General features: G+C 41.2%; 1 protein-coding gene across 1 annotated transcript in view; it reads left to right on the forward strand.

The window, feature by feature from the left end:
- LINGO2 (leucine rich repeat and Ig domain containing 2) overlaps positions 1 to 24943 on the forward strand; it is a 411926-nt gene that overhangs the window by 69347 nt on the left and 317636 nt on the right. The window contains exon 2 of the mRNA XM_066604290.1: positions 22318 to 22379. The gene's annotated coding sequence lies outside the window, so the exon portion shown is untranslated. The remainder of the gene's footprint in view (positions 1 to 22317; positions 22380 to 24943) is intronic.

Below are 24943 nucleotides of genomic sequence, written 5' to 3' on the forward strand. Positions count from 1 at the left end.
TACTGTTTGCATAATGTGATGTTAGTGGAGGATAGAGTAGGTGAAATCATGCAGCACACGACTAGGTACGCGCAGAATAAAGCATGCCGCATCAAAGCGTGCATCAGCTTTCATTACACTGCAAGGCCTACTGCCACGTACGATGTTTATACCTTGTGCATATCGCAAACAGAGAATCCTTTCTTTCCAGCAGCTTCTGAAGTGCGGTTGGCAAAGTGTTCCCCGGTGGCACCTCACCTTTTGTTCTAAGGCAAATCAGGCAGCAAAACGGAAAGAACAGTTTAAATGCAAAATATGCTGACTTAAACACGGCTCCAGAAGGCTCATCTGTTTATGATCATGTCTAGCCATATGCATCTTAAGAATACAAGTGTCTGTCTTGGGAAATATACTTAGTAATGGCAATGCTCCGTCCTTCCTCTTCTATTTGTTTAAATGTATGAAGGAAAGGTTGCTTTCCATATACATTTAGATATGTTTTGGAATAGCAGCTGGGTCATAGTGCAGTTCTACCCGAAACAGCGTTCTACCGGTTTGGTTGACTCAACACTAGTCTTGACCACTGAAGTGTAATGCTGTGTATACCACTCTTTTACCATGTAACCTATAGGGCTTGGATGGATTTTAGACAGCTTTAGGTGTTTTGGAGAACTTCTGAATTGGTTTGAAGTTATTCGGACTGAACTCAACTTTTTGCAAAAGTTGAACAAACTGTCTAAACTGAACTTTTCAAAAGTTTACTCGTCATTAGTTGTGGCTTGTCATAGTATTGGTCTGGTGCACAATATTGATTACTTGCATTTTATGCTAGGGCCATGTACACCACCTTCAGTGCCAAGATTATGTACCAATTTAACATCACTGAGAATTGGGCAAGCCCAATTTCCCCTTATTTTCCCGCATCATGCCTATACTGGGTTGTGAGTAGCTACAGCTTTAGAGCAGGTTCGTAATAGTAAGACTGATGAGCAGGGTATAAGAAGTTATTTGCTATTCTGTTCCTTTTGCAGAGGGCTTTCAGTGACCACGTGGTTGAAAAGAACCCAACTTAGTATACATTTAAGTTTCCAAGATCTCCTAATCGCTCTCTACAGTGACTTTAAACCCAGTCATTGACTAAAGTCATGTGGTGCCATGTTTGCTGGATATTAATATTGCAGTAGAGTTATATCAGAGTCTCCTGTACATGGCTCAGGCTATTACTGGACATAAGTACTAATGCAAGGATGTAAACGCTGAATCATCATTGTGTCATTTCTACCTCGATCATGAATGTGTGCACTGTATGTGTGAGGCTAGCTTCACATGGGCGAATGCGATATTGGGCCATGATTCATGGCCTGATATCACATTTGCCTACATGCAGAGTGTTTCCCATTGTGTGCAATGGAAAACCTGGCATTGCATTGCACTCGCGTGCACCTAGCATCTGGTGTGATGTTGCCACCGTCCCGATTAAAAGCAATGGGTGATGCGATGTGAGGGAACGCCCAAAGATAGGACATGCCGCATTTTTTTCCTGCATTACATCGCGGTGCGATGCAAGAAAACATCGCTCATGTATATGACCCCATTCAGAAGAATGCGCTTATAGTGTGAGATCTGTGCATCTCGCAACACACACATCTTGTGTGAGAATCTCACCTGTGTGAGGCCAGCCTTAGGATCATAAATCATACATTTGTTTAAAATGTGTATATATATGCATCATGTATGTGAATGTATATATATGTGCATCATAAATGCCAATGTGATGCTGCTGGCAGTTCCTTGCTTAAGCTGCAGTGAGCAGTTTTGCCTAATTTGCATTATCCCATTTTTATTTTTTGTAATGTATTATGCCAACATGCTCGGCTTAAGCAAACTTTAATTTTAGAAACATAGCAGGCAAATGTCCTTTATAGAATGTAACTGAGGCTTTATATTTTTGGAATCTGGTATAGATGTAATGACCTACTGTAGTTATAAACTGAGACTGCTGCATGAATTTTTATGGGTACTTTCTTGACACATGTAGACCTGTCATAAAATATATGGTTATATGTATTTCTACGGAGAAGCTGCCCAGTGCTTATTACTGAGTCTGGCATCTAAGGGCAGACTGGGCATTGTGGCTGAAGATAACATTTTGCTGACCCCACCTGCGGTCAGTTTGAACCCACATACAATATGAGACCACTTTTAGATTTTTTCCCAGGGCTGCTTTAAGTTTCCAATCTGGAGAACATATCCATGGTTGCTAAAGATTATGGCTGAACTTTTTCAATATATGATGATGATTATCCATTCAGTCACATCCGACCCTCGGTCACACTATGGATCAATGTTCTCCACTCATTCCTGTCTTTCACCGCTTCTTTCGAGTACCTGCCCACTTGGAAGAAAAGATTCGGGTACCGGCACGGGTGAGCGGTGAGTTGCAGGAGTGAGCAGGGGCGAGCAGTCCGAGGTATCCATAGCATTCTCCTCCAGCACTTTAGTTCAAACACATCAATTTTCCTTCTGTTTTCATGAGCGTCCAACTTTTGCAACCATACATAGTTATGTGAAAGACGATTGCATTAGCCAGTCTGTTTTTTGTTGCAATGCTAATATCCTTGCTTTTCCAGATCGTTTTCATTCCTTGCATTTCATTCCTACAAAGTGTAATCCGTCTCTTGATCTCAGGTCCAGATTGCCCGTTTGAATTGATTTTTTGGATCCAAGGAAGATGAATTCCTGGATTGATTTGACGCTTTTGTAAAGCAACCTTATAAGCTGTTCAATATGTTCTTGCCCATTTGCTTCAGACACTTCCAAAGTTTTAAATATATAGATTAAGACAATTAAGACTCAAATGGCAAAATACAGATCCACATTGTAACCTCCATCTAATTGGAAGGGTATAGAAAACATGTTTGGAAGGTTGGCTGTTGGCAAAATTGTAGGTAAAGTGAATTTTCACAGTTTAAAATTCTTATTGTAATAATAGCGAGTTTGCTAATATAACCAATTAAAATTAATACAATTTATAGATATATTTATCACTCGCATCAATGAAGCTATGCACAGTGCTGTGCTGCCCTATATTTCCTTCCTCATCTGTCTACCACTTTACCGCTCTGCTAATTAGCTCAGTCACATTCTCCATAACCTGAATCTCTCACACCATTAGCTGATGACACAAGTGTACAGTGGGGTTGGTATTCCTGATGGTGTCTTGAACATTGAAGATAATTTAGTGCAACCTGCAACAAGCGGGAAGAGGCCATCGTTTTCAAAGCGGTTTCTGAGGGGTGGTACAGGAGCCGTGTTACTGCGGCTACACAGAAGAAGATATGCAATGGGATTTGTCTGTGAGGTAAAATTAGGAAGTCATGAGACCAGTGCCTGATGTAAAGAAACTTTGTGGATAAATAAGACTAACACACACATTTTAGTAAACTGCAGGCATACCATTTACTGTTGAACGTGGCAGTCTGAAATGTTGAACAGTAGAACATGCATAAACACAATCTAACATTTAATATACGGACAAATAAGCCCTGAGGAGGCAGCACCTGAGATATGGAAAAGCTATAGAGCGACTGACTAGGACTGAAACCCCTTTTATCCCAACTAACAGTAAATTGCCAGCCTGAAACACAAGCTAAAATTCTTCAGTACTCAATTAGACCGTCTGGAGGTTCTATGGTCTCTGCAGTTGGTGTTGTGATGTCTTTTCGGGCTTCTCGGTGAAAGCATGTGGGAAAAGCAAGGTTTGGAAGAACTTCTGGTCTTGAGGACGACTGGGGGGAGATCAGAACCAATGTTTGAAAATATTATCTTAATAAGCCAAACTTAACAAGGGTGAGAGCAATATTGGGCCCAATATCTCCCTCACCATTCATGTAAAAGCCCCTTGGATGTAAGGCGTTTTCATGTAAAAACAGCCTTGCATCACTTAAGGGATGCAGGGATCCTCTGGCATGACTGTCACAGCTGCGGCAGAGGATCGCTGAGTTTTCCCATTGCTTTCAATAAGGCCAGCGCTGCAGCTTGCGGCTCTATTGAAAACAATGGAGCTGCGATGCGAAACCATACAGCTAGAAAGAACATGCCGTGATTTGTTTCTCTCATCGCATTGTGGTGCCATGCAGGAAAACATTGCTCATGTGGTTCATATTTGTTTGAGCTTTGTGTGTCTCACAATGCGCAAATCTCACATGATTTTCTCAGACATGTGAAGCCGTCCTCACAAACTAGTAGATGCTTTGAACAAACTTCCAGCAAATCAACAATAAATGAATTCAAGTTGCCTTGGATGAGCTTATATCTATCCTGAGAGAGTAATAAAAGGAAATATGTGCCAACTAGATGTTCTCTTTTTGTGCCACCAAGGAATGCTGCCCTCCAATAGATGGCGCTGTAGAGGCATTTTTCCATCTTTCTGATTTGCATACATTTCCCAGAGGAGCATTGCCTTATAAGTCTCCATACTTAGCTTTTAGGGTGCTCTTCTGGTGCTCTTCTTGGGGAGAGACTATACCATCCCCTGATCTATTCACCCCCTGGGTGTCCCCACATACTTTTTGGGTGCTCTCCTAAAGGAGACACGGCACCGCTTCGGACCTATGATTACAATGATATGTATAGAGGAGTCTTTTAAAATATTTTTTCTACTTTAGCATATTTCACAAAAAAATAGTTTTTATGTCTCCATATTCCAACAGCCATAAGATTTTTTTTAGAAGCATGTTGGGTTACGTATAAATTAACTTTTATTATTTTGGGGGTTGGGTGTGGAAAACTGTTTCCTGTGCAGTTTAAATAATGTGCTAACTTGTTATCTGTGTTATAAATTTAATGATAGCAGAAATTTGTATTTTTAAAAACTTTTGCAAACCACTTTTTATTGGAAAAGAAAATTTTCTTAAAGGGGTTGTCCCACGCCGAAACGGGTTTTTTTTTTTTTAACCCACCCCCCCCGTTCGGCGCGAGACAACCCCGATGCAGGGGTTAAAAAAACAACCCGCACAGCGCTTACCTGAATCCCGGCGGTCCAGCGTCTTCATACTCACCTGCTGAAGATGGCCGCCGGGATCCTCTGTCTCCATGGACCGCAGGGCTTCTGTGCGGTCCATTGCCGATTCCAGCCTCCTGATTGGCTGGAATCGGCACGTGACGGGGCGGAGCTACACGGAGCTACACGGAGCCCCATTCAGAAAAGAAGAAGACCCGGACTGCGCAAGCGCGGCTAATTTGGCCATCGGAGGGCGAAAATTAGTCGGCTCCATGGGAACGAGGACGCCAGCAACGGAGCAGGTAAGTATAAAACTTTTTATAACTTCTGTATGGCTCATAATTAATGCACAATGTACATTACAAAGTGCATTAATATGGCCATACAGAAGTGTATAGACCCACTTGCTGCCGCGGGACAACCCCTTTAACTGTTTTTGAGCCGCACACTTTTTTAATTAACTTTATTAAACTTATTTTTTTTTTACCCCATCCAGGGACTTCACAGTGTCATCTGCTGAAGCTTATACAATCCTTTGGTGGATAGAGTTTACCAAAACATTATTGCTAATTAGTAAGAAACTGAAAGGAAATCTGTCGGGCCATGGCTTTGGTATCATCTAATAGGCATATAACCATGGCAGGCCTGAAGGCCTTTTGTTAGCCTCCAACTGCCATGGCAATCCTTTGGAATCCGGTAGCCCTCTCCCTCTGTTTAACCATCTAGATGCTATGGACGCTAATGACCACAGCATCTAACGGGTTGTCCTCCAGGTATTCGCTGCTGTGTAGATGTACTTCTTAAGTGAAAGGATATTACAGGATAGACATTAGGTGACCAGCAGGTTTGTAGTTCCGAGTCTTACAGTCAGGTAGGAACTATTAAAAGTTGATCCAGGGATTATTCTGACTGCCATTACGGAGTTGGGAAGGAATTTTCCCCCAAATAGGCTAATTGGCTTCTGCCTCTTGGGGTTTTTGCCTTCCTCTAGATCAACTAGGGGGTGGAAATAGTCTTAACTAGGTTGACATTGTTTTCATGCAGCCTAACATACTATGTTACTATGCTACTATGTATAATTACAGAGCTCAGCAACATTATCAGTTCAGTCACGCTATAATTCAACTGTCATATAGGAATGGCGATGAAAAGACAAGTGCCTTCTACGGTGATGTACATCGTTGTTCAGTGGTAGGCAAGTAGTTAAATAGATATAAGGTGAAATGTATCAAGCTCTGTAAGTGCAATAATTTGCATTATGTTAGAATGTAGCAGGTATGATTTAGAGATTCCAGGATTCTCCAAAGTCATCCCAGGAGACTTGTGGGTAAAGCTGATACTTAATGTGTAGGAAAATGATCTTCATTTCTCATTACAGGCCTATAGTAGGAGAATATGCATGTGACTTTATCATGAATCACACATAATAATAGCAGTACAAAGTGATTTCATGTATAGCTCTGACATCTCTTGGGAGACTGCACTTATAGTTTGTACCAAAGGTTTTAGAATGCTTGATATATACAGTATAATGGTGTGATTGAAAGTCAATGGCATGAGATATGAGCTCATCTACTACAATATTATCCTTCCATTTATTCTCTTATATTGAGAGTAATGATTATCAGAAAATGTATACTATAATCTAAATGTAATATCATTGTGGAGGAATGGCAGCAGTTTAGTTGGCCTCTTGCTATGGAATAGATGTCAATATTCAATTTACTCTTCATCATTAAATGCAAGTTATGTAGAAGAACCTGTGATTATACTATGGTCCCGAGTCACAGCTGTTTAGTTGGATGTCCCCATATTCAGGCAGCCTCCAACTAATTCAGCCTTTTTTTTTTTTGTAGTCTCCAGTGGAAAAGGTACTTTAAGATATGTGCTGCAGAGAAGAAGACGTGGAGGGTCTATTAAGCGAAACTATACACAAGTGATCGATTAAGACGGTGATACGCTTGATTTACATTGGGCCTCTTTCACGCGGCCGTATGCATTTTAACGTTCGCCCAATCATGCTGTAAAATCGCATAAATGAACAATAGCTGATCTAGCCCTAATCCTAATTTGCATATTTTTTGCCGTCTCATACGGGCGGCTGCTGCATATTGGCGAGAAAAAAAAACGCTGCAGCATGGAAATCTCTCAATCCTCGGAATGACTGTTAATGCCTTAAATAGAGGCCACTGTCTTACTTTCCCAGGGTTGGACGCAGGAAAACCTATTCTTAACATGAGCGCTCAGGAACTTCAAACAATAGAACTAGACCAGATTCACCCAGGCATATTTCCACACGCAACGCACAATGACCAGAACCCATTGATTTTAATAGAAGTCAATGGGGAATTGCAATATGCTAGGAAATACGTAAAGCACTGTGTAATTGCGGAGGAGAAGGAACACATCTGGAACTCATTAGACAGATTAACCATTTCAATGGCTGGGAGCATCGGTGCATATTTTTTTGCACGTACAATCGCATATGACTTGGGCAAAAAGTACAGTAAAATACGCTGAGGCACACAAGCAACGTTCATTCCACATAACAGTGCTCATGCACGCACAAATACGCATACGCGCATATGAAGCTGGCCTTAAGCTTGTGTCACTTTGATGAGAAGAAAAATGGTTACAATTAGCTGGAGTAGGTTTAACAGCTTTCAATTCCCAAAAGAAGAAGAAAATATTTCAGCAATTAAGGGCAGCTTCGCACGGGCATATGCGTTTTTGGGTGTGCTGTAGCGTGACACGTTGCACCATGAACAAGAGTCTTTTGCGCACATATCTGCGCATTTTATTGTACTTTTTTACGCATGCAGGGTATGTTTGCATGGACACGGGACACCTCCCTGCTTGGACTTAAAAGGCCATTTAGCCTTATGACCTCCAGATTTGGCGTTTTCCCCCACAGTTTTACGCTGTATTTCATTGTGTATTGCATGCCCATTTGTGCACCCACTTCTATGGGGCCCTTTGGTGCCCACAAAATAGAGCACCAAAGGGAAATGAGAATGACTCCCTTGATATTAATGGGTTCTAGTCTCTGCATTTTGTGCGTGCAAATACATCCGTGTGAAGCCGCCCTAATAAAGGCAAGTGATATTTACTAAACCTAAGGAGGACATATTAATACTGGTGCACCATATGACCGTGCGCTATATTAATCAACAGGGCCAGTGGGCCTTTAAAACCGTGAACTGTATTCTTATATGGGCAGATGTGTTGAAAATAGTGCCTTAATGTACGGTCTGGATGGGGTTAGCCAATGTATTAAGCAAAGAAAATCAGCAGAAATACATTTTTTCCATGTCTTTGAATAAAGAAAATCGCATGAAAATGAAGCCAACGGATCTGTAATTCTGCCATAATCTAATTGTTAAGAAATGGGAGAGTAGGCTCCTTGAGGGTGAGGTCATGTCTAGGGCTTCATCCAACCATAAAAATGCAAGTGTCGCCATTGCTAAAAGGGTTTTTTGACTATTTCCAGTCGGTTACAGAAATTAAACTACAAGTTGCTGTCCCAATGGTGTAGAACATCTGTGAAGTTGCACAGAATATATAAGCAGATCTCATCGCTGTCTTAGAGGTGTTCCCCGGAGCCCAGTATGGCGCCGCACATCTGGTGGGAATGCCCCGCTGTTGAAGCCTTATGGAGAGATGTCATTTTATTGTACAAGTACCGGTGTTGATCATCTGTTCCTTCGTCCCCTGAGTTGGCCTGGTTATCAATCTTTCTTGTAACCAAAAAAGGTCTACCATGCCACTTTATTCAACCCATGAGGTGTGTTATTCCACGGCTGTGGAAATCACAGACTACCCTAGGGCAATGTGGGGGGAAGCTATGGATACTTTGATAAGCTATGATGAGATGACAGCTAGCAAGGACGGCTTTACACAGGCATATGTGCAATTGCGTACACCTCAGTGCAACGTATTTTCGTGTATCTGCCTATCCTACAGCACTCTTTGCCCCCGCAGGGCATGTTCATTTGTGCTCGGCAGACAAACATACCCTGATTCAAATGGCTATTCGAGAGTGATGCTTTTTTCAACATATGTGATTGCATATTGCATTTGCACACCCCTCCACATAGGCTTCTATGGGGGCCATTGGTATGCAAATGTGCATAAAGTAGAGCCTGCTGTCTTTTTTTTTCCCCTTGCATATAATGCATACGCAAAATATGAAAATTTAAGGGAACCCATTGAAATGAATTGGCTTTTTTTCACTTTCTTGCAAGCTTAAAATTTACACATACAAATACACCCATGTGAAGCTGCCCTAAAGATGCTTTTCTGATTATCACTCGGATTCCCACGATCCAGCGAGAATCTTAATGTTTATCATTCAGTCTAAATGCTAGCACCGACTGAATGACGAATGAGAACTTATTTGCTTCTTGCTTGACTTTAACCCTTTCCAATCCACTGACGTCTGAAGACATTCTGATTGGAGCCTGTACAGCTCCCATGTCAGAAGACGTCCGACAGGGTATTCTTACAGTATATTACTGGCCGCTCTGTTGTCAAGTGCCTCTCTAGCATGTCCTATACCGCAGTACTGGCTCCAGCCAGCAGATGGTACCATTGTGAAATGGCAGGAAGAGAAATCACCCTAGGAAACCCTAAATCCAAAATTAGATTGCAAAGGGTTAAGTTTCTGCATGCTGAAAACTGAACGACGGACTGTTCCCTAGTAGCAGGCAGTCATTCACTTATGAATGACTGCCTGCTTACTGTGAATGGAGGTGGGCGGGCCAGAACGATCCCTGGCCTACTCAGCTTTCATTCAGTCTGGCATGCTCATTCCTGTGTAAGAGCATGGGAATGATTATCACTGGGATGACCTGTTGGGCATCTGTGCCCGACAGATCATCTCATGTAAAAGCACCCTTACTCTAATCATTACTCTACTTGGCTGCCATCAGTAATGTTCAATTTAGTACTGTGGCCTTCAGTAATGTTCAATTTAGTACTGTGGCCTTCAGTAATGTTCAATTCAGACTTAACTGTTGACAGTTTTCATCACTACTGTAAGACTGTCTTACTTTGACCCTTTCTCTTTCACCCTTCTGCCCCTGGTTTTTCCATATAAGTTTGGTCCTTCATTATGTCTTGGGTAAGTTCCTACCATTTGGGGAATTTACCTCTAAACTCTGTTGACTGTTGATTACATCGACCTTGTTTTCCAGCTACACTGTTGTATCGGAAAGCCTTTCTAGCTGTTACATCTGTATGGTTTTTTTTCTGTTGGCTTCTCAGTTGTCCAACGAAAAGCTTTCGAACCCAAAATGGTTTTCTGCTTTTAGTAAATACACTTAATCAATTTTAGAATAGAAACGTATGATGTACTTTAATAAAATGTGTGCATCGATTCCTGCTTGTGGTTATTGAAAGATAACCTTCCTTGTCCAGAAGACGTAAATCTGATGAATACACAGGTCCAATGCTCATTCCAGTTATAGCTATTGGAGGCAGGGGTTATGGGAGGGAGTAAAGACCCGGAGCCCCTCCTTCCTACCGGCTCCAGGTTTTTAGGAGGGTTTCTATGACATCCATATGCCCTAATGAGCTCTACGGAAAGGGTTTCATTCTAATGCAGTGAATAGTGGTAAACAATGAAAAAAATGGCTTGTTTGTACAAATAGGCTGAACATGACCACAACATCGACAGTGATATGGCTTGTCTTCTCAGAAAATGACTGGTTTGAATTAAGTTTTGGGGGTAGATTTCTGAAACTGTCTAACAGAACAGTCTTTGTTGCCCACAATAACCAATCACAGCTTTTGAGTCGTATTCTTTTCTTGTAAAATGAAAGCTGTGCTGTGATTGGTTGATATAGGCCACGAAGACAGTTTTTCTTATAGACAGTTTCATAAGTCTTCCCCTTTATGCTTTACATGTTTGAGCATAGGTGATGGTCACAGCTCACCACCTCCTCCTCTCTGCATGGGTCACCAAGCATGCACACAACAATCTGCCATAAATCGAAATGAGTCCTCTCCAGACACTAATTTTCTATGCTCCATGTGGCTGCTGTATAGCAAATCTCTAAGTGTTTCCTGATCGGCAGCTCAATCAAAATAGCTGCCCGATAATCATATACAGAAAAGGAACACAAATGTCTACAATCAGAGAATAAAAGTTGATTAAATAAAAGAAAAGTAAATAATTATCTGATTTTAATTAATAAAACCTATAGGTGATACATTGCCTCAACGTGAAGCGATTATGATGCACAAAGAAATACTAAATGTTTTCCTGCATCTATAGTAAGTGGCGGTGATGTCTTTCTGCTCATGAATGCTCCTCTATACAGTACTTTGTTTTGTAGGTTACCTTGGTAATACCAAAGTTTTCAGATATGCAGACATCATATTTTGTCAGTTGATGTAATAATTGCTGTAAGTAGTGTATAGATGTTTTCCCTGATGTTGCTATGTTACTCCGAGAACTCTTTGTGAGGGAAGACGTACTGATTATTCATTCCATCTAACAGCCACAAGGTAATCATATACATTAATTATGTGTTATTATACATTTATTTTCATTTAAACATAAACATGCATTTTATGATTCAGCAGCACGGCTTTAAGAAAAATAAAATGTTTAATTGAAGGGTCGTCCAACCCAATTTTATATGAGAAGTTTCATTTCTGGCCAAATACAAATGCACACTTAGGCCACAAGCATATTTTAACTCCATATGTGGTCCATGTTCCTGTAATAAGGAGCTAATGTACATTTACATATTTTTCACAGCCGCTTTTAAAAGTACAGTAGGACCTATTTTTCCCTTTTTGCCTCCATATTGGGATTATATTCTATTGGGCAAATACAGATCAGTAAAACCCATTACAGTAAATACGGAAGCAAATATTGATGACGTGGTTGTAATGTTATCTGTAACACATCCGTACTATGGATGCGTCGCAGTACACTCCTCTGAAACTGACCTTTCCATTTGAGATATAAATTGTGGGGCATTATAACTCAGTATGAGAACCCTTCCCAGTACGCAGAAATTTCTGTTTCTCAGTATGAAGCTTAGGAAGGGTATCCTTTCTCCTTATGGAGAGCACCTAAAAGGTGTGAGGAGACTTATAAGGCCGTCTATGCTCCTCCTGGAAATATGCAAATGGGAAGATGGAACAATGCCTTGCATTCACTTGCAGGAATGCTGCCTTCCAATAGATGGCTCTGTAGAGACATTGTTCCATCCTGCCATTTGCATATTTCCCAGAAGAGCTTGGGTGGCCTTCTAAGTCTTATTACACCATATAGATGCTCTCCCTAAGCAGAAACGATACCCTTCTGACATCTATAGTCTGCTTAATAGCTAAGCCAAAGGCCTACTGCATGCTAAAGAGAGGGCAAGCTCCCCAAAACAACTGTCTGTTAATGGTTATCTTCTCCTCTGGTAGAAGAATTTGGCTTTGACTCAGAATTCCCTGTCATTGTTTCAAAGTTTGTTAAAAAGTCTGACATTGACTTGCAGGAATGCTGCCTTCCAATAGATGGTGTTGTAGAGGCATTATTCCATTTTCCCATCAGCATAAAGAGTCTCAGGGGGAAATAAAGACAAGTGAGACGCTATCTAGGGTAATATGTTGAAATCACTTACGTAATAAAGATAAGGCGCTGTTTCACTCACCCGGTAGAGTTGTGCTATGAATAAGCACAACATGGAAGCACTTATATGAAGCCAACCAAATGACTTTCAATGTCTAGGAGAAGGCAAGCCAAATGCGTAGGTCAAAGACTCAGCTCTGTTAGTGATAACTGTCACAGTAGGGTGATGTTTTCTCCTGTAACTGGGGCTCTTATGGATGCCCCAAATACAGTTGAAAAGTGTGAAATTTGAAAAATAAATGTGTATGACCCCCTGAGGGTCTTAAATGATGACAAATCAGACATTGATGTTAAAAAAAAAAATTACAGAATAAAAAAAAAAAATTAATATATATATATATATATATATATATATATATATATATATATATACACACAAAAAAGAAAATTACCCACTACCGATGCCAACCAAAACTGCTGCCCTATGCACGCAAAAGCAATCCAAAACTGAAGAAATGATATATCAAAATGCCCAGAAAGAAATGAGGAACCTATTCCCATACTTTATTAAATAGACAAATTTTAAAAATAAAGAACTATAAATTAAAAAAAAATCATTTAAAAAAACTAAAAAAAAATTAGAAAAAGGTCAATGAAAAAAAATATTAAAAAAACAGTCCTATATGTCACGGAAAAAAAACAAAGCAAAAACAATTTTTGAAGGAAAAAAATTAAACCGTAAAACCACCACATGGGTAAAATCCCTAAAAAAAGTGTCCTTAAGGGGTTAATCAAACGCTCTCAAAAAAAGTTGAATGAATGTTGAGAATGTAATATATGCATGGTTTCCCTCAAAGATTATTGAAATTAAAAAATATACTACCACCAGAAATCTATCACATACAGCTTAAACGCTTTACGTTGGCCTATTTCTTGAACAATACCAGTTTAGTCCTAGCCGATTTTCCTCCATTCTTCCTTATAGCTATAATTGCACTATTGACTTGACACATTGCTTAGAGGCATTCGACATAACCTGACTGTTAGCCCCATTTATAGTGTGTAATGGAAATCGGTGAAGTACTGTGTATACAATATATTTTCTGCAGTATATACAACTCAATAATGGAATAAAAACTCCATGGTTCTATTATTGAAGCTTCAATATGTATTTTTACGTCTAGAGCGTGGAAGTGAATGCACCACATTTATCATAAAATCTACCGTAATTTTAGGTCGGGTCCCTGGAAAAGAGCTGGTTTATAGTGATGATATGTATATTATATAAGATTATAGGGGGTTTCTGAGAAAAAAATTACCAGTTTATTTATACAAGGCAGCGCTAAACTATTTATTGTTAACCTTTATCCATAAATATTTCACCTTGGCAACGAGTATTTGTTCCGGAAATTTCTGTCTGTGGAAATAAGAATTTATTACGCTTGACAGGGCTTTCAGAAAGGCTTATATGACCCCCAATTGTATTACACATGGAAATTCTCTGCAAGTTCTTCCAAGGGAGCTGTAGACTGAGCATGCATAGCTTCTGGATTCGGCGGGTAGGCTATAATGTAGACCAAGATAGGCTGTGGCCCCCTGTAAGAGAGAGAAAGTAAAACCCAATCACAAATTGGAAGAGTAGCATGTTAGAAGCAGAAATCCACTTTGGCATTTCTCTACTCTAGACCCATGGGACTGCTGCTATACGTGAAGTAAGGAAAGAGTACTCGAAGTTGCCTCCTGCTACGATGCATGTATGGAGCCATTGTACAGTGCAGTCCAGGGATGACACTATTATTCCAGGACCATGTTAGTGAATGGTGAAGCGGCAATTCAGTGCAGATGCAATGCAAGTTGGTAGTAAGAGCATGACCCAATGAGAGGACAATGCAAATTTTAATGTTAACATGTGGGTTGGAGTTTGGCACGATCACTTTTTGGACTATGGGCTCTGTGTGATCGGTACCTTAATCTACTGCCGATGACTATGGTTGTCTTTTTGGATGATCTACTTCTATCATAGCAGAAGGAGCTCCTTGGAGTACACTTTCCTTACTTCGCTCATAGCAATGGTCCAACATGACTTAGAGGGACACGAAAAGTGGATTTTTGCTTCTCCCATGCTACTCTTCAACTTTCCAATTGGGTTTTTCTCTACCTCTTACAGGTGCCACAATACAAAATTAAAATCCATGTTTCGGGCCCCTAGTGGCCTATACCATCATATAGTACATCCATGCTTTTCTATTCAAGAACACTACTGTTATTTCGATATTGAGATATAGCACTGGATGGGTCTTCCTGACTAGACCCTATATAAACTAGTAAGCATGTAGACTCCAATGGATCTAAAACCAGAAGATGATTTGAATGCATATATTTCAAAAAATATTATTATATATGTATAATTCATAAATGCATCCATATATAGCCTTAAATAGAAACGCATTTAAAAAGGAAAGCCTGGTAGTTCTAATGACATCATTACAATATTCTGAGGCACATTGTAATGGCTCAGCAACATTTTCACTTGGCTGTACTGTGTGTTGTCAATATGGGGTATATTCTTTTTTTCTGCTGTGTCCTTAGGTCTAAATTAAAATGTTAAACATGCTGTGAGAAGCGACTGTAGGACATGTGCTGTAACATTGGCGAAAACACAGGCAGCCCGACTCCTAAATCATGATACTGTTTCATCATTTAATGCTGAAAGAAGCCTACAGTAAATGGGCTTTAATTTGGAGAAAAAAGTACAAGCAAGCTGGCTCTAATGAATTGTCAAGCAGGTTCTCATGGATTATTCAAGTAAAGTATGCACTCAGCAATAACAGAGCTTAGACGAAAATAATGAACCTCTTCAGGGAAAAAGTACTAGGTTAGAAAAATAGATTTTGCTTTTGGGTATGTCATTGAAACACATTCAGGATGGCTCTTTGTGAGTGAACTAGAGATCTGGCATTGCGTATATTAGAAAAAGATGGAGGCGATGCTCCTGGCTTTTTTTTGCCCTTCTTAATATTGAAAAAATGTAACTTCCACAACTTTCAGATTTCAGTTTTTGCCTAGCTAATGAAATAGGTATATGTTGTCTCAAAGGTTTAGCATAATGCTAAAGGTGGATTTCAGGTCACAATTGTTAGATGCCATAAACCTGTGACATACTTATCATAGAGAAAGGTTATGCCATTGATATTAGTCCAATCAAGTTGGAAGGCCTAGTAGAAAACGTTCTTCCTACTGGAAAAGCACCATTTAGACGCGACAACACTACAAAGCCTTACTGGATGGATACTCTGAGGATTTTCATTGATGGATTTGATTGCATTGTCCTTAGCGAGTACCTGCCCGTTCGGAAGAAAAGGTTCGGCTGCCGGCGCGGGTGAGAAGTGAGTTGCGGCAGTGAGCAGGGGGAGCGGGGGGGGGGGGGGGGGAGAGAGATCTCCCCTCCGTTCCTCCCTGCTCTCCCCCGCCGCTCCCCGCCGGCAGCTGAACCTTTTCTTCCGAGCGGGCAGGTACTCGCTAAGGGCCTTGCTCGATCGAGTAATTGCCCTTAGCGAGTATGCTCGCTCATCTCTAGATGAGACCCTACCTAAAAATGAAGTATTCGCCCTGATAAGAATGTCAGGAACCTGGGGGTGGTCATGTCTCTTCCTAGGTGGTGAAGGGAAAAGTGACAAAAGAGAGATGAAACTATAAGATGTGACTGATCGCTAGCATCCAGGGTAGCAAGGTGTTAAACAGCTTCACAGGTGTTAAGATAAAGGTGCAGCAAACTTAGCTTGACTGGAGACTTAGGTTGGTTAGGAAACCACAGACTGGACCAGAACACCTTCAGGCAGCAGTCTACAGACAGAAGTCCACAGACTAGTCCACGAAAATTATCAGATGTGTGTCTGATTGAAAGGTTTGACCAAACATATTTACCTGCACCCTCCCAGAGAAGGATCTGAGATAAATGTACAAGGAGTAATGCTAATTGACTGACTGGGCTGTAACACCTCCCAGCCAACCAATCCCCACAGGCAGAGGTGTGCTTCTGTTGGCTACAAAGCTCCAAGTCCCCTGCATAGACGTTTGATAGAACTATACAATTCTGTCAAACTGCAGTCACCACTGGAGTGATCTTAGGAGTTTACTGCATCTTGTTTTATTGAGTTCAATATAGAACCAGTATTCAGTGTGCTCTATCTAGTGGTGGATGAAGCCAAGCAAAATTTTATAATTTAACTTCTTGTTATTAGAAGCTTGGAGCTATGTATCAAAAAAACGGAGGTTTAAGTCTGCCTGTCAACAGGTGACATGTCACAACAAGATTCGTGATGATAAATCGGCCATGGAGTGCAGCCCAATGTCGCCTAGCGGTGAATGATAGCGTTTCTCTCATCACGTGATTTAAAATCGCAGCATGCCACGATTCTCTATGATGAGCCTATCAATTATATAGGCTCATCATGGAGACTTTCAGTGCTCTCCTCTACCCCAGCAGAATATCACAAGCAATATTCCATTGCAGCCATGGACAGGCAGCCTTAGTAGCATAAAGTTTTACACTGAGTGGCCATGTTATTAGCGACACTTGCCTGTTGGTGATTGGAGCTTACCTGTATAGAAATTGGACATGTGACCCCAGGATGCAACATAGAATCAAATTGGCAAGTTTTCTACATACCAGGTTGAGTGTAAATCCACATTAGAATGGGAAAATACAGCAATCTGGGCTACTCTGAATAAGGCATCAACATCAGTGCTAGCATAGCTGATGGCAGCCTTTCATAAATTGTAAACCTTATGGGGTGTTGAGAGTATACGGAGAATAGTGTGATTGAGGGAAAGTATCCAGTTGAAGGGGATCCTGAGGATGTAAACAACTCCTCAACAAAAGGGGTCAAAGAAGATGTCTAAAACCGTTCTAACAAACCGGCATTGTGCAGTCAAGCAAATTGCAGCTGAATACTAACATGTACGAATGCACAACGCTTTGTTCCTGAGCATGAATGGGCTAAAACAGCGGACAACCAGTTTGAGTGCCGTTGCTTTCGAAGAAAGTTAAGACTCCAGTGCGCAAAAATTGGATCACTGAACAGTGGAAAAACATCATCTGGTCAGATGAATATGATTTCTTTTGCACTATGTTCATGAGAGGGTCAGAATTTTGGTGCAAGAAGCATAAACTAATCAGTCTTTCCTGACACATGTCAACAGTTCAGGATGGTGGAAGTAGAGTAAAGGCTTAAATAGATTAATTTGTTTTGGGAACATTTTGGGGGAATATAAAAAAATTTTGATTGCTGAGCTTTGTCATTGGCTGCAGCAGCCTGTCACATTTGGTATAAAGGCTGCTGCAGCCTAGAGCAGCGATGCTGGACACAATGGAGAAGAGGTGAAATAACCCTTTATTATTTGTCCACATAGGCAGCCTGTTTAGATAAAAATTCAAAAAATTGGACAACCCCTTTAGGATTAAAGGAAAATGATGTTCAAAGGGTGAACAATTCACTATAATGAGCCAGATGGTTCAGAATTCTTGTTAACAAGAAACTTGATAAAGTAGCTTTAACAGCAAATTAAGAGGAGGGTGCCTGAGGTCAGAGAAATATTATTTTAGTGCTACAATCGCACTAAAGACAATATGCTATGATGAAATGGTGGAAAATATAAAAATGAAGACATTCGGTGTAGAAAAAGAAACTCACATGTTGACCATGTGGGATTAATAGTTTCAATAAATTGCACTCACAAACAATAATTACCATTCAAAATTCGTTCAAATGATGGCATATGAGTGATAATCATTGTGTGTAAATGCTACCATTGTTTGGTCTTCATCTGAACGATGATTTTAAGGTGAGCCTAAAATCCATGTTTCAGTCAGAGAGTAGATAACAGAGGCCTCATGCTATGTTCGGCAGGGGAGCAGCTGATTACATTGTGTTCAGCTGACAGCCTATGGAAGAGCAAAGGAGCTGATTGCAGAGCTCAGACCACCTGCTGTGTTCTGCAAGCAGCTCCTGGAGTCTTTTACACGCAAATGAAGCTAATAAGGTGCTAATGGGCATTAGTGCCCATTAGCACTTTATGCGAAATGATCCCTAAAACTGTGACTCTTTCAATCCTTTGAAAGATCGTCTTTGCGTGCAAATGAGCCTTTGACAAAAAAATGCACCAAGCAAGTTGTTGGAATTGGATGAAACTTTTTTATGTGTGAATGTAATGCTATATGTAAGTGATTACAATATTAGAGGGAAAGGATAAGTTTACTTGGTAAAACTGTACAATTCAAAGGAAGTTTTAGCAGCTTGTTGGACCACTTCTAGCCCAATATGATATACAGTTCACCATAAAGATAAACAGGCTCCGTATTTTATCCTGCAGCACATTAGCCTGTAGATGTTGCAACTGGGCCTCAAGATCCTGCATGCTTGTAGGCTGCTGAAGCTGGTTGTCCCACCGGTCCCATAAATGCTCAATTGGTGATACATTTGACAACTGGGCAGGTCAAGGAAGCATGGCAACCTGGCAGAGACAATCCTGGGAAACTGCTGTGTGTGTTGGCAAGCAATATCCTCCTGAAAAGTGCCTGCTGGAAGCCCTGCTATGAGAGGCAATTAATGTGGCCGCAGGATTTCCTGCACATGTCACTGAGCTGTTACTGTCCCTTATGTCACTACTAGGGGTAACTGACTGTTGTAAGCAATGGCTCCCCAGATGATCATCACCAGCAGTGGGGGGGGGGGCAGTGTGTCACTCTACAGCAAAGGCAGGATTGATGCGTTTACCACGAGGCCGCCATACTCAAACACAACCGTTGTTGGCTCCCAAACCGAACGTGGATTCGTTGCTAAAGACAGTATGGTTTCATTAAATATCTATCAAGGTTTGTCGTTCACAACATCAATACAAATGAAGGCAACAGTATTGGGGTGTTAATGGCAGGACACGCAGCGGGCACAGTGATGCCAAACTTTCTTCTAAGTGCCTGGAAATGGTTCTGGCAGACACCAGGTTCTGTAGAAAGTGCCACCTGTGTCTGGATGGTAGATAATGAAACTGTTGGAATTGCTAGTGCTTGTCCATGGATCAAATAATCTTCTCTATTAATGGTCTGTCTGGGCCATCTGGAGTCTGTTTGCCATTGGTGTGTTCTCTCACATAGCCACTGCTCATACACTTCCTAACAGCTTGGTCAGTATTGTCTTAACCCTTTCCAATCCAATTTGTATCCTGGTTTTCCTAGGGGGCTTACTCTTTTTCTGCTGTTTTACAACTGCGCTATATGCTGGCTAAAGCCAGTACTGCATGAGGTGACACGTTGGATAGGCTCTGACAGCAGAGAGGCTGGCAATGTACAGTAAGAGAACCCTGACGGACGTCTTCCAACATCGGAGCTATACAGCCTTAAATCATAATGTCTTCAGACGTCAGACAGTGGATTGGAAAGGGTTAATAGCAGGCAAGTCTTCAAAGCAACCATCCTGCTTCTCTCATTCCAATGATGCGCTGCCTCTCAAAGTCTGGTAACTGGGCAAAATGTTTTTGATAGGCATGTCTCTCAGTCAATGATCTCACAACAAAAGGTGCACCACACAAAATTAGCCTCTGAATGGCTTTTTATAGGGCAACAAGGGAAGCACTTTTACGGCCTCTGGTGGCTAGACCCAGTGTCTAATCAGACCACCGCTGCAATCATTTACATACAAGATCATATCTGCCAGACCAAGTTTTGCAGCAATCCAACATTTCTATCTGGATTAGAGATGAGCAAGCATACTCGTCCGAGCTTGATGCTCGTTCGAGTATTAGGGTGCTCGAGATGCTCGTTACTAGAGACGAGCACCACGCGGTACTCGTCTCGATTAAACGAGCACTGGCCATTGAATCCAATGGAGCCGGCAATACAGCCGGCTCCATTGAAAGCAATGGGCTGCCGGCGAGCGCGGGATGAATTTTCGGGAAGGGCTTAAAAATATAAGCCCTTCCCTGAAATTCATCCAGAATGATAGAATGACAGCTGAGAGCTGCCCCTGATTGGTCCCTGCGCTGAGCCAATCAGAGGCAGCACTCACTCACCCATTCATGAATTCTGCTTTCCAATAGGTGGAGCTGCAGAGTAGTTATTCCATCTCTCCTATTTGTACTGTTCAATTTACGCTGAGGCAGCACATTCACATGCATTTGCATCTCCTGTTTCTTGTCCGTGATATGAACAGAACATGCAAAGACTTTTTTCCATTGGTCCATTTGAAAACCCATCAATGCCTTCAGCCTCCTAGGCTATGATAGAATCGTGTGCTGTCAATGTTAATTCAGCATGGTTTCATTACAGCCTATAGATTTATGGCCCGGATCACACAGATCGGAGGGCCATAACTCTATTACTAAATTATCAAACACATTTTTAAGACATAGTAGATGTTGGTGAATTAAAAGTGGATCTCTAATCATGGCTGATGGGAAAAAGCACTTACTCTCTCAACCACTGTTTAGTCGAATCCCCTTTTATAGTGGGAGAACATATACCATTAATTACCTCCCTCATGAGGTCATTATGCTTATAGAGCTGTTATTGCAGGCTAGCCATCCTTCTTAGCAATAGTGCATTAGGCTTTATTAATCTAACATCTTGAAGACATATGTCTTAACAATGGAGGCACTCTGTCTAATCAAACGTGCTAAGAGCATGAGAATTAATGTCTGATTTCAAAATATCGCCTTAAGGACAGCCAGACATTTCATAAAACTTAATACATGGAAAGTGGAAATTAAATATGGGGAAAAAACACGTCTGAAGCTTGCATTTGCATTCACCAGTATTACAGGCACTGCTTTCAGACACTGTACATGTGACAAGCATACTAAACCCATTTCACACAACACCATATCCATATGCAGTGCTTTGATCATCCTCTATAGCTTAGTCACAAAGGCTTTCTAGCTGCGGGCCATAGTCTCAGGAATCGTTCTCTTGTAAGATATATTATAAATACTAGATTCGAAAAATCTGCACATTCATCCAGAGCTTACTCCTAAATGAGCGCTATATGTAAATAGTTATGCAAATGGATCAACTTCAACGACGAGTAGGACGGAGGCGAAGAATTCTGCAATGTTCTACTAAATGCCATTAAAATAGTGTGGATTGATGAGCAAGAAATGATCAACACAGTACAACAGTACCTATTAAACCTGACAAGCACTCAGTAGGTGGGATGGACTGTATGATGTCCTCAACAAGCCCCGGCTTCGGAATAGGTTCCATTGATCCATCGCATAACATATCATCTGTGCTTATAGTATTTTTAGCAGGCACCTGATGGACCGAACAATCAACCACCATCAGACGGCTGCTGAAAATGCAGTGAAGAAATTGAATATATTTATCATACAGATCAGTGATACCTGTCACCACAGGTGGGGGTGAACTCACCCAGAAGTACATACAATTAGCGGGTGATTGACAGCGGCTTTATTTCTAGGCACTGTAAGTGAAGAACACTCTTAAATTATACTTCATTTTTAAGTCAATTGATTTTTGTTTTCAGTGGGAAAAAAATGGTACGGTTGCATATCTACAGCTTTTCGGCTATGAAATCCTGGACACAGATCGATAAATAGAAAATGATGCCTATGGAATTCTGATGAGGGTTTGCATCCTAATGAGTTCAAAGAATCTCCATGTTCTTCATGATTTTGAGATCTTACTGCTGCAGTAATTGGGTATTGCATTGTATGATCATGTCGTCTTTATCATTTCTTTCTTCAGATCGTTTATGTTGGCTGGATCGGTTGATTTACAGAAAGATCTTCACATTTCCCATCGACTAGGTGAGTTATAGTCAATCGTTACTTTTTCTTACATTATGATGTGGATGTAGTCTGTTTTAGATCTTGTGGGAGTCACAAGTGAACCAGAAATTTTTACGATATGCCAATGACATTTGTGTCGGTCTCCTTGAGAAGAGCCGTAAACTAAACTGTTAATATGCACCGCTAATATGCACTTTGCCGGCTAACGGTAAGGTCATTTCATTTTATGGTCTGTGAATATATACTCTATTATACCTATGTATAACAATAACTTCAGGCAGAGAGTGGAACAATTGTCAATAGCAATCATTCTGATCCCATTTTTATTTTTCAGTAGGCATTCCAAAATTAAAGCAGTGGTCTGATTGGTTGTCGCTGGAGGGTTCATGCACGCAGTCCTGTAACAATTTAGTTTTTTATCTGATTGACTCTGTAGGTGTATGATGCATAACAAATCATAGCAATCTTCATTATGTGACACATGTACAGAGACATTCACTAGTAATAGCACCGTGTTAACAAAAGAGTAAGGAGGGACTCACAGGGTCGTAAGCACAAAAACGCACAGGATGGCAAGACTTTTTGCGCAGTGAAGGTCACGCTCTCGCATGCATATTTGTGCATTTTAATCTATTTTTTGCACTGTCGGGGACCTGTGCAGTGATTTAAAAGGCTGTGCAACCTAATTGTGTTTTCGATTCCCCATGAAAAGGCACAGCATATTGAGCAATTAGCGGGTATGGAGTGCCAATTTGTGCACCCCAATAGACTCCTATGGTGCCTGTGCTGCGCAAATGCACACCAAAATAGAGAATGCTGTGGGGTTTTCTTTTTTTGGTGGGGAGGGTTGCGCACCTAAAATATGCGTGCAAAACCAAAGGTGAGAATGAACCCATTGAAAACAAAAGTTTCTATTCTCTGTGCATTGTGTAGCCAGATTTTAAGGATTCAAATGCGCGCGCAAACATGCCTGTGGGAGTTGGCCCTTAGAACTCATTCACACGAGCGTGTGCTGGTGCGTACATAAGTGCACACAAAACCAGCACGCCCACATACGTGCACAAACACTCGTGAATGCAGGTCCATGTAGTATTGCTTTCTATGGGGCCACGGCTGCTGCCGGCGGCCCCAATGAAAGCAATGGTCTGCAGACAACCCCTGCAGTGATTTTCAGGGAAGGTCTTGATTGGCTGAGTGCTGCGACCAATCACAGGCAGCGCTCAGCTGTCATTCAATGATGTCTGAGTGCTGCCTGTGATTGGCTGAGGGCTCAGCCAATCAGATTCAGCCCATTCTGCGAGTGGCAATTTAAAATCCCCGGAAGCTGAAAGAACTACATTACAGTGCCAGGACCCAAGTGGCGCAGAGGTGAGTGTATATATATTTTTCTATTTACACCAGCTAGAGATGATTTTTCAGGGAAGGGCTTATATTTAAAGCTCTTCCCCAAAAATCACTGCGACAGTGCCAGCATCCTATTGCTTTCAATGGGTCTGCCGACAGCAGTGGCGGCCCTATTCAAAGCAATGGCCGAACATCACGATCCTCTGCCACAGCTGTCACAGCTGTGGCAGGGGATTCTTTACTCCCCGTGGGGAGTCCCCTTGTGACTGAATACAGTGACAGTACTGTGACAGTGTTAAGTAACAAAAGGACTCCCCGCGGGAAATATTGGCACGGACCTATGGTGCATGCATGTCCTATGTTCTGCAGGTACGTGCATTTGCACGCCGGTAAAACACAAACATGTGAATACACCACAGGGGACCAATGGTTCTAATAGACGCATGCTCTTGCGCGGATGTATGTACACACATAAACACGCTCCTCTGAATGAGGCCTTAAACTGTATCCACAAGGGCATATTTGCATGCGTATTTGCGCATTAAATTTTTGTGCACTTAATACACAGAAAATGGAACCCATTGATTTCAGTGGGTACATTCCCAAGCTCATGTTCTGCATTTGTATGCTATGATTTCGCCAAAAAAACCCACAGTATGTCATTTTTTCCCTGCGTATTTGTCTTATGGGTGGCGCATTTGTTATCATTTGTTATTAAAACTCAACAAAACAGGGGCGTCTTAGTTAGAGGCAGGACTTCTCTCAGGCCAATTGGAACTATTTCTCATGAGACTTCTGTGAAGTGGCCCTTAAGACAGCTTCGCATTCTTATAAAAGAACAGTAATAAGAGCTAAAGAAAGACCGTAACTAGCTGTGAGAAGAGCAGGTTATATAGACAAGAAATGGAGGACAGGGAATCTTAAGGCTTCCCTCACAATGCCATTGACTGTAGTACTTGAATGGTTAAATAACCAGGTTGTACAGTCAATAAGAAACCTAATTAGGCACAGAAGATGGATTAGACAAGCAACTGCTCATCTAATCACTCTTTTCCTTGAAAATAAAATAATGTGACAATTGGCATGTGTGACAATTAGTATGCTCTTTAATTGATAAATGGGAGTTACAACATTGTCAAAAAGACAAGTTATCTCCTTCCTTGGGTTGACTTGTAGCCTTACAGAGAAGACAGGAGAATGACAGCTCCTTATCCTCTCGGATGTACACAGCTGAAGTT

Source organism: Eleutherodactylus coqui, chromosome 5, assembly GCF_035609145.1.
Source record: "Eleutherodactylus coqui strain aEleCoq1 chromosome 5, aEleCoq1.hap1, whole genome shotgun sequence".
In the NCBI taxonomy this organism is placed as follows: domain Eukaryota; kingdom Metazoa; phylum Chordata; class Amphibia; order Anura; family Eleutherodactylidae; genus Eleutherodactylus; species Eleutherodactylus coqui.